Below are 12,897 nucleotides of genomic sequence, written 5' to 3'. Positions count from 1 at the left end.
GATGGTTTCCCAAAATGGTTAATAGCGTAACCAAAAAAGAGAAGAGAGTTTTGACATCAAAGTAGGAGCAAACTCAGAATTCCATTACTTTTCAGTACAACAGTCCATGTTCACAGCAACAAAAGTATCAAGAAAAAGACTCAAATGTGCACAAGGTCCTGTACTTAAAAACTCGAGAAAGTCTGCAATAGCAACATCTCTTATCTGAAATACTTTTAAACCATTTTAAGGTAGTACTTTTATGAAACATGCTTTTGTTATCTGGAAAATATTTGGAAATCCATAATTCCAGGGATGGTAGATAAATGAGGTATTACTTAAACAGGACTTTTAAAAGGCTGTAATATTTGAAGCCACAGTCCCTTTTAACTCTGGGTTAAGTTCAAACAGCAGAGTTATTACAGTATCAACCAGAATATTTCTGATATGATAAAAATTATGATTTTTTTGTTAAATATATTTAACAATACAGAATATAAACCACAGTAATCTTCACGAATAACCATTATTAAATGTCATTTTAGAAAACAGCTCTTTATTATAACTACCAATAATTACAGAGGTAGAATTCTATCAGTAGTTATAAAAATGTCACCATTTCAAGACACAATCATAGCTCAAATCAAGTCGAACATAACCTGATAAAAAATAATCTTCTGTTTTAAGAACTGTGGTTAATGTTTAACCATATGACCCTCACCCCCCCCATCCCCCAATTTTCCTAAAATCCAGACATAAATTCATGCCTTGTGCTCCCTCTGCTGGCTATATAGCTATAGTTAATCCCATTCTTGGGAGATATTTTGTACAATGCAATCCTATTAACAACACACTGAAAGGCAATGGTACGTTATATGTGGGCTCTTAAAGATATAATACAGATCCCTCCTTTGGGCTTTGAGGAAAAATAAAAGAAGAAAAACATAACTTGACCAAGGTCACACAGCGTACTGAGAGACAGAATTATTCTGGTCTGACTCCTAATCCAGTGTTCCTTCTATTCCGTAACAATGTCAATGTCTTCATGTACAAGACTATATTTTGCTACAAGTACCTAAAATCTGAAGCTTGATATCTTTGGGCCACACACAGATTTTTCACTGAGCTGTAATTACAACTGGTAAGAGCATCTGACCAATATTCACTGCAGACATACGAAGAGTGCCCCTGATTTTAATTTTCTTGGACAGTGCCCAATTAAAAATGAAAGCTTTAGGGAAAAGATAGTTTATTAAAAACAAGAACCTGTTTAATTTCTTTTAAAATTTAATCTAAAGTGGGGAGGTTAATACTTTCCTTACTTTTAGTTGAATAAGGTATATGACCTATGCCATAAATGTTCCCAAAGAATAAGTTAGTATTTAATTCCAATTGACTTTTGTAGAATAGATGTAACATAATTATTTGTCAAGTAGTCTGTGTGTGGAAAACTGGAAATACTAGCTCTAGTCTGATAACAATACTATTTAGATAGACACAAACAGTCTGGGATTAAAGAATCTAATCTATTCAGACAAAAAGTAAATATTTATTAAGCTAGAATATACAAGTCTATCTTTGCAGGGAAGAGACATTTGTTTCTTGATGAAAGATATAAGTTGTTATCTAAATCAAGAACAATTTTCATTCAAAGTAAAGTTTAAATTCTGTGCTCCTTTTGAAAACAGAAAACTAAAGGCATCAGCGCCCATCCTTGTTCTCTGGCAGTGATTAGTTGTTATTTTCATGGAAGGGAATCATGTTAAAGTATTTAAATAAATAGGAAAATAGTGTTGAAATGAATATATTTCTCAATTACCTACTGGTAACCAATTTGGACAGTACAAACAACAAATGTCAACATTTTAGAAATGAGAAAGTAGCCTGGGTTAAATCCAGCTTTAAGGAATTTAGGGAAAACTGACAGATGAATGTAAATTTTAACCTTGCACAATTTAAATAATGTGATAAACCTGTTACCCAGGGCTCTATAGCTATCATCATATATTTATGGATATTGATTTTTCAACTGAAATGCCAGATAAAAATTACCTTGTTTTTGATGTTATAAAGAAAGGCATTTAGAATAATTCAGATACACTTCTGTTTAAACACCAGTCCTCCACTTTCTAGCTATGTGAACTTGGTTACTTAACTTTTCTGAGACTCAATTTCCTTACATGTGGTGGTGATGATGGTGAAAGCTACTGAACAAGAATTCCTGTGATGATTAAATTAATTCAATTAGTGTAAAAACACTTAATAGGGAGTCAAAGGAAAAAGCCACCAGTCAGTTCCAATTGATTATTGGCATGGAGAAATGTGGGCCCTGGGTTACCAGCTATTCCATTTATCTGTTATATTTTAGCAACAAATGCTAACTTTTTAAACATACTGTGCAAAACCAAACACAGTACCTCTCTGGGCTGAATCCAGACCGTAGTTTCTGTTTTGGAGAATCACTGGAAATGCCACATGTCATGAAACTGAGCAAGGCATCGGGAGTCAAGGCTGTGTTGGGGTTAGATGGATGTTCTAGAAGAAAGAGATGTGCTCCGGCAGGAAAAGTCAAGGGTAGAGGTTAAGAAGATTTTATGAGAACAACTCAAAGCAAAAAGTGTGCTTTTCCTGGCAAACCATGGTTTTGAGATAGCTCAGTACTATACTTACATTCCAATTTAAAATCTTTGATTTTTGTATAAATGCATTACCATTTAATCCCTGATTCTCCAGTAAAGAGAATATGTTCTATCAGAAATAGATCAGTTGGTTTATGGTAGAATCCAAAGTCTCTACAACATAACATTCATATGTCCAGGATACAGTATAAAATTACTGAACATACAATCCTGGCTAGAGGTATATCAATTTTATTGATCTTCTCAAGGAATGATTTCTGGTTCTACTGACTTTCTCTTCTGCTTTTCTGTTTTCTATATCATTGATTTCTGCCCTTTATTATTATCTTTCATTTCCTCATTTTGGTTTAATCTGCTCTTCTTTTTCTAGTTTCTTAAGGTGAATACTGGGGTCACTGATTTGAGACCTCTCTTCTTTTCCAACATAGGCATTTTAAGTTATAAATTTCCCTCTCAATATTGATTTAGTGGCATCCCACACATTTTGATTTGTTGTATTTTCATTTAGTCTAAACTACTTTTTAAATTTCCCCTGATCCATGGGTTGTTCAAAAGTATGTTTTTAAATTCCCAAATATTGGGGGATTTCCCAGAGAGCTTTCTATTATGATTCCTTTATGGTGAGAGGATATGCTTTCCATGACTGGAACCCTTTTATTTAAACTCACTGAGACTTGCTTGACGGCACAGAATACAGTCTTTTATTGGGAAAATTTGTGAATAAGTTTTATTCTAAGTTAATATTAAATTTGGAAAATCTGTAAGTTCTATCTCTCACCTAAATGAAATATAATAAGAAATTAGACCTTTAAGAAAAAGCACAATATTCAGAAAAAATACCTAGTAAGACTTGAAATACATTTTCTCTTTTCTTCCTTTCAGTATAAAGCCTTCAGCAGGTAAATACTATTAATTTCAGCATGAATCATGTTCTACTTAAAAGAAATGGTTTAGGGCTTCCCTGGTGGCGCAGTGGTTGAGAGTCCTCCTGCTGATGCAGGGGACACGGGTTCGTGCCCCGGTATGGGAAGATCCCACATGCCGCGGAGCGGCTGGGCCCGTGAGCCATGGCCGCTGAGCCTGCGCGTCCGGAGCCTGTGCTCCGCAACGAGAGAGGCTGCGACAGTGAGAGGCCCGCATACCGCAAAAAAAAAAAAAAAAAAAAAAAAAAAGAAATGGTTTACAGTTTAGAGTGTTAGTAAATGAGAATGTAAAGCAAAAACAAGCAAACAATAACAACAACAACAAAAACTTAATTTTTAAAACCAGATAAAAGAATTATTTTTTAACCTGTTTTTTCTCTCAGAGATCTATGTGTAAGTTTAGTATCTAAGCCAGAGGGGGAAAAGAAAAGATATCTCTGTTCAGTTTTTGCATTTATATAAGGCCCTAGAAAGTCCAGTCTAGGCCCCAATAGCATTGCAAGCTAACACGTTAAACCATTTTCACCCACTGATATTGTGGCATGAGTCAAGTTTATCACGTTAACAAGTCAGGGTCATAGCAGGACTCTGATGGTCTGGAACGTAGCTCTGGCATGTTCTGATTGGGAATATGGTCTTTCTTGATAAATGTTCCTGTGTGCAAATGAGAAGAAAGTGTATTGGGATGTTATTGGTTGGACTACTCTATAAATATCAATTAGGTCAAGTTGATTGATAGTGTCGTCTGAGTCTTCAATATTCGTGCTCATTTTCAGTCTACTCCTTCTATCAACTATTGAGAAAGAGATATTTAAATCTCCAACAGTAACTGTGGATTTGTCTATTTCTCCTTGCAATTTTATCAGTGTTTTGCTTCATGTATCTTGAAGTTGTTATCTATTGGGTACGAACATTTAGGATTCTAACAGTCCTCTTGATGAATTGACTCCTTTATCATTATGAAATGGCTTCCTTTATTCCTGGAGAGTCTATGCTCTGAAGCCACTCCCTCTTGCTTTTGACCAGTGCTACTGATGGGGTTAAGTTTATGTCTATCATGTTGCTGTTAGTTTTCTATTTGTCCCATCTCTTCTTTTTTCTTTCCCTTTTCCTTTTTTTTCTGTCTTCTTTTGGATTAATTGAGGGTTTTTGGTGAGTCCACTTGTTGATTTATTAGCTATAATTCTGAGCAGTGGTCAAGAAATTCTCTTAGAATAGTAAGCTGCTATTTTCACAGGGATCGCTTCCTTTTGTTTCCCATCTCTCAGGGATTAGTTCTTTTATTGCCTCATGCTCAATGTCTTGAAAACCACTGTTTCATATATTTTGTCTGTTTTGTTGTTGTTTCAGGTAGAAGGGTAAATGCACTCTTTGCTACTCTATCTTGGTGGGAAGTGAATAGTGATTTTTAAATATTTTTAGGAAAAAAACACATAGTTTTACAAATTTTATATAGAAACTTAAGGAACATTGGAGAAAACCAAAGAATTTTAATCTAATATTTTTCCTTACTTAAGCTGTGATTGTACAATTTTTCCCACCTCTAATAATCATGGTATTTTAAATTTCACCCTGATTTCTCAAATATGACACTAAGTTCACACTTAGTTCAATCTGTGTGGAAACTGTACTCCCTCAAAATAATCCCACTAATTACATGCCTTGTACTAACTCTACTTTATTTGCACTACTAGTCTCCTTTGTAGATTATAAGTGCCAGTCATTCCTAGTCTTTTTCATTATTCTTCATTGTAGAAATCAACATACTAGGTACTCTCTACTTTTTCAGATAATGTTGTGACACCATTAGGGAAGACAAACACTACAAAGCAGTTTTACATTTCTAGTTCAAGTCCATCACCCCCTACTTCATTCCATACACTGTTCATTGTTCTGCTCATCATTTCCTGAATACACTATGCCTTTGTTCACACTAACCTCTTTGCCTTTACATCCCTTTCCTACAAAAATCTGCCTGGCAAATTTCTACTCACCCTTCAAACTTAGAAAAAACATCAATCACATTTTCTAGTTAGTTGTATCCATGTTTATTTCCCTCACTAAAATATGAAGTTCTTGAGCATGGAATAATTCACTTTGGCCTCCCTGGTACCTAGCATAGTGCCTATGTATTTAAAAGACTCTCAAAAAGTGGTTGTTTAATTAACTAAACTCAGAAACAGAAATAATTTGGGAGGCAGCATGTCATGGACTGAATGTATGTGTCCCTCCAAAAGTCCTGTTGAAGCCCTGACCCCCAGTGTGGCTGTATGTGGCGTAAGGAAGTAACTAAGGCTAAATGAGGTCATAAGGGTGGGGCCCTGATCGGAGAGGATTATTGTCCTCAAAAGAAGAGACATGAGCTCCCTCTCCCTCCAGGTGGGCACAGAGAAGAGCTCACATGAGCACACAGCCTGAAGGCAGCCATTTGCAACTCAAGAGCAGAGCCCTCCTCACCAGACATCAATCCTGCTAGTACCTTGATCTTCAACTTTCAGTCTCCAGAAGTGTGAGAAAATAAATTTCTGCTAAATAAGCCACCCAGTCTATGAGATTTTGTTACGGCAGCCTGAGCTGACTAATGCACATAGGGAGGTGGTTAAGATGAGGCAGTTCCTCTCTCCCAACCAGAAGGCAGGTTAGCGTTCTTGAGTCTCAAGGACCAGCAGTAGGAACTCTCTCTTCTGTTTAAAAAGACATTTACTTCTGTCTTTCCTCTGGAGGGCTATACTTGAAAACAGTGCTGCTATTTCACCCTTAGCCACTGCTACCACACAACTCACTCCAAACCAAAAAGATCAGACATTCTATAACCTGGTTTATAAGGTTAGAGTTTATAATTACTCCAGCAATATATATATCTCAGAGGTATGGGGATGATCACAGTGCTTCTGAAATAAGTCCTTTACAAAAATAAAGCTAAAGAAAGAATAAATAAAGTGGAGAGAGGCTCTGGTTTTGGATAGGGTAGTCAGAGAAGGCTTCACTGAGGAAGTGATATTTAAGTAAAGACCTGAAGAAAGTGAGGTTGTGAATTGAGTAGATATCTGGGGAAAGAGCATTCTAGGAAAAAGTAATAATAAATGTAAGTGGACCAAAGAAGGGCATGTTCAAGTTGCATTACTGGTAACAATCTCAAGAACCTCTCTAAAGAATTATTTAAAGCATAAAAGATCTAAAACACATCATTATTTTTAGTTGCCAAGACCACACCCCACCCCCAGCAAAAACTAAGTTTAACTTTTTTTTTTTTTTTTTTTTTTTAACCTAAAACAGAAAATTAAATGATTACTCTTCAGCCAGCAGTCTGCTGCAGAACAGGAACTGGATTTGAAAACCACAATGCTACTGAAAACATTTTTAAGACTTACTTGAATACAAAATGAGAGTTACTGTATTCAATAATATGACTGTGACAATCTGTCTACCTCTGGCAGAGATAGATAGAAGGTGAGATGTGAGTTGCATTATATTAAAGCTGGAATGAAAAATAGTTTTCCAAACTTATTTCTTTAATTACTGAATTGTCGTTACAAATAAAAGGGAGAAAGCTACCAGCAACATCAGTATTTGTTACTTTAAATTAGCTTAAATTGAAAACATGCTAACCATCAATATATAAATAGTCGTGGTGGCTGTAGTAATCATGGGAAAAACGATAATAGCAGAATTTGGTTGCTTAGTATGTGATATTAGCATTGTGCTAAGTGTTTTGCATACATCATCTCATTTAAATCTGACCTCAACCTAGAGAGGCAGGTTTCCCTATTATCCCCATCTTACTTGCTCAAGATTACCAGCTACTCAGTGGCAGAACTAGCAGTCAAGCCTAGGCCTGACTCAACACCTAAGCATCATGTTATGGAAACGCCATGGAAACGCCAATATCTATAAATCAACCTCAGTGATGGGTCCTGCTAGTCAGGGCCAGAATCTGATACAACTACTGACACTTTATTTTGTTAAGGAATATTACGGTGTAGCGCTCTCAAAGCTCAGGATTTTAATGCTTCCTATCTTTGTGATCTATGAATGAACTCCAAGTAAATATTCAATAATAATGTGAGAACCATATGTCCTGATTTGCCCAGGACAGTCCCAGTTTATACATTTTGTTCCACTGGAACTATCAGGCAGAGTTCCCTTTCACTCTATTAAGTGTCTTGGTTTGAATGATAAATTATATGGTCATCTACTTCATAATCACTTCACTTTTGCTCCACCCATTCACTGTCTTCCTTATTAAACAATGAAACACAGTAAATTGCCACCACTCTTTCTTTTGGGGGCGTAAGTTCATGAGACCTTTTCTTCTAATCAGAGTGTTGGCTTTCTCAACATTTAAAGTACAACTTTTTTCTTGTCTCCAAATGGTTCCACAACTCTTTCCCAATTTATATGTCTGATCTCATCTCCTCCCACACCCTGTCCCATTCCCTATTCTTTTCTCCTAAATGAACCTTTTGTCTTTCTCGCCTACTCTTGCCTATATCTTCTTTCATGCCAACCCCTACGCTTGGAACAACCTACTAATCCGCCAAATCTCTTAACTCAAATCACTTTTTAAGAGTCACTTTAGTCAGTAAAGCCTACCTGAGATCACCCATGCACCCACCTGTCCTATTTATGGACTGAATCCATCCGATTCAAATTTGAATTGTTTTTGTTATTACACTACTATAAGGTTCACCATACTCACTGACATCAAAGAGTATGTGAATCCTGACAGACTTCACAACTTAAAAGTAGGGCTTTTAGGTATATCTACATCTATTAACCAAAAAGAATGCACAATCCAGACTGATCTTACTAAAAATTATAAATGAACCATTGCTTTTAGAGGATACAGGGACAAAAAGTGATATGTGGATAATATGATTGTCAAAAAGAAGACCACAGTCACTGGTAATACACAATAAAAAAAATTACTCTTAGGCCTCGTGGGAAAAAAAATTGGTGAATTGGAACACTGGTCTTACCCTGCTGCTATCACCTACAACTCGCCCAATTCTGAACACCAGAGCTCTGTTCGTCCACACTGACAATAAGGACAGAGATATCTGCTACAGAGAAAAATCAGAAAAACAAAATGTCCCACGAAAAACCATCTCTTTTAGGCCAAAGACTAGTGGTATTTAGTGAATTAGTCTAATGAATTAATGTATAATAACTCTCATTTTCATATTATTTTTTCAGTGGTATTTTACATTCAAGGAGGAAGATAATTAGTTCTAGGTAATATTGTAACTTTTGAACATCACAGTTTGTCTAAAACAACAATGAATTAAAATTCAAGGCTGAAACGACAACACCAAAAAGATATTTTTAATGAGATAACATATCTAAAAAGAAAATGAAAACTGAACTCTCCTCAGAAAAATATTTGAATAACAAATATTAATAAGCAAGGAAATAACTACTGCATTTATACAAGTATAGGTTATCGGAAGAAATGTCATTTGATTGTGTAAGAGGGAAAATCAGCTTCTGTAAATACACGAAATCAGAAAAGGCACCTCCAGAACCAGATTAGGAATACCATGATAATACATACAGCATAATACATAGCTTCATTCTGCTAAAGAATGCTGTAGTACATGTGATGGGAAAGTGAGTTCTATGGTTTTGGTTATGGGGAGGTATGTCAAATTTCCACATGCTGTAAACAAGTAAGGCCACATCACCTTCTGAAAAGGCTACTTATTGATTCTTTCTAATTTTTCAAGTTAAAGAACACTGACTCATATAAGTATGTACATTCCCCAATACATAAAAAGCAGTGATTCAAGCCATGTGCCAACAAATTCAAATCCAAGACTACAAATACACCAGAGCTGAGTTAGTTAACAAAACAACAATTTTAAGAGTTCATTTTACTGTTTGGGCTAATATTCCCATGACAGCAGAACAAAACCACCACCATTTTGGCTGTAAAAGGCATTGCAAATTGAAGCCAAACTGACTTTGGTCTCACTTAAAGAAAAGATATATACGTGAGTTACATTTACAAGTTTGCAACCAATGCCTCTGAGTTTAGTCACAATTCTAGCTCAAGTGGATCATCTTTCAGTGGAACCACAAGTAATTAATGTATATAGATTCACTGTATAAACAGGTTACTATTATCATTATTATATTCACAAGAGGAAGGGAGGGAATAGAAAACCGGACAGTGAAAGTAAAATAAAATCTCTAAACCATGGTAACAGGAAATACCACATTACCATAGTCACACCAAGAGTCATGCAAAATTTGGTAGATTGGATACCTCTTGCATTTGCTGCTTAGCGTCAGGCACAAAAATCAAGGCAGCACTTCTTGAGAAAGAATATTAAAAAAAGGAAGGAAAATCAAAGCTCTTTCCTTTCCTTTCCTATCACAACACATTGCCTCAATATCTTGCCGGCTACAGTAATACGTTGTTATGCAAGACAAGAAAACAGCAAGAATTAAAAAGCCCACAGAACAGATGATTGCCCATTGTGTCTTACTGACCCGTATTTGATTCATAGTGATGCTCTCCACCTGACCACTGAAGGACAGTAAGAGGAATCTTGAGGCTATTACACAATCTTCTGAACTATGAACAATATTCCCCAAAGGCACTTTTTTCACTGCGCACTCAGAAGTAAATTTACCTGTAGCTATTTATTTACTGGTTTTAGATTAATTTGTTAACCTTTCTTTTATTTTCTAACATTTTATAGAAATGATACTGAAATGTTATTATATGTACTTGCATCCCTATCTTCAGACGTGATTTTGGAAGTTTAGGACCGAAGGACATTACGTATACCCTAAAAGGTGGACCCACTGCAACAAGACACACACTGCTCTTTGCCCAGACTCCCAGTGCTGCCACAGGCACTGCATGCCAGGATGTAGAGCCCATATAGTAAAACTGCTACTGCCATGCATGACAGGGACCTGAGTTTCCTATTGGCTTCTAGTATGCGCTACCTAAGAATAAATGCACATAGGAAAAGGAACTACTGGTATCAACATGAGATACACCAAGAATAAACTTAAAAATAACGAACATTTTTAAGCTGATGTAAATGTTACCTGTAAAAAAAAAAAGTACATATATAGATGGTAACTATACTTCTAAATCCCCAGGAAAGCTTCTGCTTATCTGTTTATTCAAAGTTAGAAGGACGACCCAATTGTTAGTCACTAAACAGAGGAGTAACATGGAAGCTATAAGACTTTTAGTCACTATTGGAAATTATATTCAGCTGCTAACTGCACTTATTTTTTCTTTTCCCAGTGGTAACTAAAATGTAAAACATATCCTTTGGGTTACCTTGAAAATATGCCTATAAATGCTTACTTTGTGAAATCTGGTTAAAAACCTTTTGAGAATAGCTTGTATCTTTTTTTTACTTTGAGAAGGAAAAATTATCAAACCTATAGCAAAAATTAAAACCTAACTTAGACATTTGGGATACAACATTATGAAACTTTTATAAGGATTAGTAGCTTTGAAAAACAGGAGACACTGCATGTTTAGAGAGTAGAAACCAGACTAAATGGTACCTACAGAATTTAGAGAACCAAGAAATACAGTTTTGAGTTTCTTCTGTTTCTACAGTCCACAGTTCAAATTTGAATTTTAGCCAGTTTTATAAACTATCTCCAAGTGAAATTTTGAGTGGGTAGAGAAGTTCAAGAATTTAAACATAAATAGTTTAAAATGTATAATCATCAAATAATATTGGATTTGTATTGGGCTCTAAGATGGGCTGAAATGATTTCAAGGGCAAAGTTACTTAAAATCATACTATTATTAAAAGGCTTCTTGGGAGGCAGTATAAGGTTACAAGTGTAGCTTTTACAGCTAGAATAATTTCAGTTTCAATACTGGCTTTACCATCTTCTAGCAAGGTACTAAACTCCTCTGTGCATCAGTTTCCTCATCTATAAAATTGAGATAACAATATTATCTACCTCACAGAGTTGCTCTGAGGATAAAAACAAAAATAGTTAATAGGGACTTCCCTGGTGGCGCAGTGGTTAAGAATCTGCCTGCCAATGCAGGGAACACGGGTTCGAGCCCTGGTCCGGGAAGATGCCACATGCCGCGGAGCAACTAAGCCCGTGCGCCACAACTACTGAGCCTGAGCTCTAGAGCCTGCGAGCCACAACTACTGAAGCCCCTGCACCTAGAGCCCGTGCTCCGCAACAAGAGAAGCCACTGCAATGAGAAGCCCGCGCACCGCAACGAAGAGTAGCCCCTGCTCACCACAACTAGAGAAAGCCTGCACGCAGCAATGAAGACCCAATGCAGCCAAAAATCAATAAATATTTAAAAATTAAAAAAAAAATAACAGGATTGAACTGAAATTTCAAAATCTCAAAACATAACATTTTTTTAAAATTGGGGGAGCTATCTATTGAGAATAATTCATTAAGCGCATGTATATAGCGAGACGCATTTCTCACTTTATAATGCTGTGACATTCAGTAAGATGAAACTCTGATCTCCAGAGACTTGGATTCTACTTCTAGCTTGTGTGATCTTTGCCAAACCATTTAACTTCTCCATATTCTCCTCCAATTCCTCATTTTTTGTAAGATGGAAATAAATTTGTTGTCAATCTCACTTAGAGGGATAGGATTAGAGTAAATGTCATTCCCACTCTGTGGCCAAACTGAAAAGGATTTACCTTTCTCATCATGAGTACAATGATTTAGTTACTTACTGCCAGTAGGTGAAACACTAACTTCTGATTTACATCACTGCCTATTTAAATTCTGGAAGTCAAATAAATGTAAGGCTGGAATCGTGACGTGCCAAGGCATGGAGAATGGGTGAAATCACTTTTCTTCCATATATGGGAAACCCTGTAAATTTAAGTCTGTTAGACATTCAGTAACCAAGAATATTTCTATAATAAGCAGTTATGCAGGTCTGCATGTCTGAATATGTACATGAAATTCCCTGCAAATGGCAGCCCCAGGGAAAGAGCATCCAGCTTGGGGGATTTTGTATCCATTCCAAATCCTCCATACATTGTCTAAACTGCATGAGAAGTTTTAATTTTGTTGTTTAGAGTGTTCATCTTCGGGAACTTTTGTTACAGCTACACATCACAGGTACATTAACTAAGACTTGAGTGCCTCCTTTACCAATGAAATCTATACCAAGAGCATTTGGTGGAAAAAAAGATCTATTACCACTCTGGGGGATCAAATATGACTTTCATATTGTTGTTTCCTTTCTTTCTTATTTTGTTTCCATATGGGAAAATCTTCATAATATCCTTCTTAGACTAAAATTTTACTTATCTGTAACGTGTAATTTTCCTTTTTTTTATTAACCATTTTAATATCTTCTTTTGGAAGTGTTTTTA

At 35.9% G+C, this 12,897-nt stretch overlaps 1 protein-coding gene across 4 annotated transcripts in view; it reads right to left on the bottom strand.

Annotated features, from left to right (window-relative positions):
• The window catches only part of DYM (dymeclin), a 375,320-nt gene that overhangs the window by 146,431 nt on the left and 215,992 nt on the right, over nucleotides 1–12,897 (bottom strand). The window lies entirely within an intron of this gene.

Source organism: Orcinus orca, chromosome 15, assembly GCF_937001465.1.
Source record: "Orcinus orca chromosome 15, mOrcOrc1.1, whole genome shotgun sequence".
Lineage (NCBI taxonomy): Eukaryota > Metazoa > Chordata > Mammalia > Artiodactyla > Delphinidae > Orcinus > Orcinus orca.
The sequence above is the reverse complement of the archived record's forward strand: the minus strand, read 5'-3'. Positions and strand labels throughout refer to the sequence as shown.